This window comes from Globicephala melas, chromosome 5, assembly GCF_963455315.2.
Source record: "Globicephala melas chromosome 5, mGloMel1.2, whole genome shotgun sequence".
Lineage (NCBI taxonomy): Eukaryota > Metazoa > Chordata > Mammalia > Artiodactyla > Delphinidae > Globicephala > Globicephala melas.
The window spans coordinates 121,408,922-121,411,058 of NC_083318.1; the positions used below are offsets into that span (position 1 = coordinate 121,408,922).

Sequence of the window (2,137 nt, forward strand, 5' to 3'; positions counted from 1 at the left end):
TCCCAAATTCAAGTGCGTGGGGATGTGCAATCTTTTCCTGCGTCTAAAAGAGAATTAGAAATGTGAATTCCACCACAGATGATACTATATTTCATTAGAGAGGATTTTTATTTATGTCTGCGGCTCACATGGGTGCAAGCAACCTGGGGTCATTTCTGAAACAGATTTTCTGGGCTATGCAGATGAGGTGGTAATAGGGCTGCCGTCTTTCTTTTTTTAAAAAATAAATTTATTTATTTATTTTTGGCTGCGTTGGGTCTTTGTTGCTGCGCAGGGGCTTTCTCTAGTTGCATTGATTGGGGGCTGCTCTTCGCTGCGGTGCACGGGCCTCTCATTGCAGTGGCCTCTCCTGTTGAGGAGCACGGGCTCTAGGCACAAAGGCTTCAGTAGTTGTGGCTCGCGGGGTCTAGAGCACAGCCTCAGTGGTTGTGGCACACGGGCCTAGTTGCTCCGCGGCATGTGGGATCTTCCTGGACCAGGGCTTGAACCTGTGTCCCCCGCATTAACAGACGGACTCCCAACCACTGTGCCACCAGTGAAACCCTGGCTGCCATCTTTTTGGTGGTTGGTTAATTAATTCTCGTTCGCCCTTAATCCTCAGATGCAACTCTTTGGTTTTCCAAAGCAATATAGGGGATGTTTTCCAACACCCTTATCTTCGGTGGGTCTTTGACTTCAATTTTTATCCCCCTCACCATTTGAGCTGTCAAAAGCACTTCTCAGCTATCTCTCCAGAATTGGCAAGCGCCACATGTGCAAAAGTAGACCAGATGTTACTATATGTCTCTGGAGTTCATTTTCTACCACATCTTGTTCTGGAATATAGCCCATATTTTGCTAGTTTCCTAATGCTTTCAAGCCAACGGTTTTTATATTTTTCCCATGTTTTCTTGTTATTCTCAGAGACTGCAAGACGCAGAAGTCACTCTGACCAACTCTTTGCCCTCCCCCCCATTTTTTCTGTTTGATGGATGAGAGTCATTATTTGAGTGAACAGCTCTTAAATTTGTTTTCAGGGATGTTAGATGAAGGTTATAATGCACACTATGTTAGAATCTGGTTGTGATTTCTTAGGCATTATAATTTGAATATAGGCAGCTGTCACCGAGTAGATGGTAGTGGTCTTTAACATAGTATAAGGCTGTGATTCATCTCTTTTCTAATGTTAAACCATGAGGACCAAGCAGATGTGGACATGAGGCAGGGAGACAGCACTGGGAAATTCGTGCCAAATGAGAACCTCTAAGTAGGGACTAAGGAAAGAATCTCAAGATAGGCCTGGGCTTAGAATTTTATTAGTCCCAGTGGTGTTAGGGCTTTGAGATCAAGGAACTGCCTAGGAGAAGAATGTCTTCCACTCCTAAGATCAAAGATAGAACCTCACCGTCTTTTTTTTTTTTTTTTTTTAAAGTCTTAGTTTATTAACTCTCATGAAAAAGCTGCACAATCTCCAAAGATACAATCACTGCAGAGTCTTTATTCCTTCTGCTGCCCAATCTCCAGCTCACTGCTGGACACTTCATTTCTTCATCTCCAGCACCAACATTGTCCTTTGCAGTCCCCCCGACTTTCTTCATTCTGTTCTTGCATTCCTTTCGCTGTTTTCTTGAGGTATTTTTCTTCTCATACAGGCCATGTCTTGCAAGCCTGTGTTTGGGCTCATCCTTCTTCACATAATCCAAGGAATCGTAAGTCATGCCAAAGCCAGTTGTCTTGCCACCACCGAAATGGGTTCTGAATCCCAACACAAAGAAGACATCTGATGTGGTCTTGTACATTTTGGCTAGTTTTTCCTGAATTTCTGTCTTAGGTACTGTTGCCTTCCCAGGGTGAAGGACATCGATGATCATTTGTTTCCGCTGAAGTATTCGGTTGGTCATGAACTTCCTGGATCAGATAGTTACCGTGTTGTTCATGATGGCAGTTAATCGTCAAGCAGCCAGGAAGGAAAAGAGAACTATTTTCCACCGGCCAATCATATCAATGCTCATGGAAGGACCTCGGGAGGCCAAAGCTGGAAAGTGAATTGTCCCTCTTAACAATTTTCTCCTTGAGAATGAGTTTTATTATAAATATTCCATAGAGGGCTTCCCTGGTGGCACAGTGGTTGAGAGTCCACCTGCCGATGCAGGGGACA

At 44.0% G+C, this 2,137-nt stretch overlaps 1 pseudogene; it reads right to left on the reverse strand.

The window, feature by feature from the left end:
- Positions 1-1,421: 1,421 nt before the first annotated feature.
- LOC115858169 (small ribosomal subunit protein eS24 pseudogene) lies at positions 1,422-1,916 on the reverse strand (annotated as a pseudogene).
- Positions 1,917-2,137: the final 221 nt, after the last annotated feature.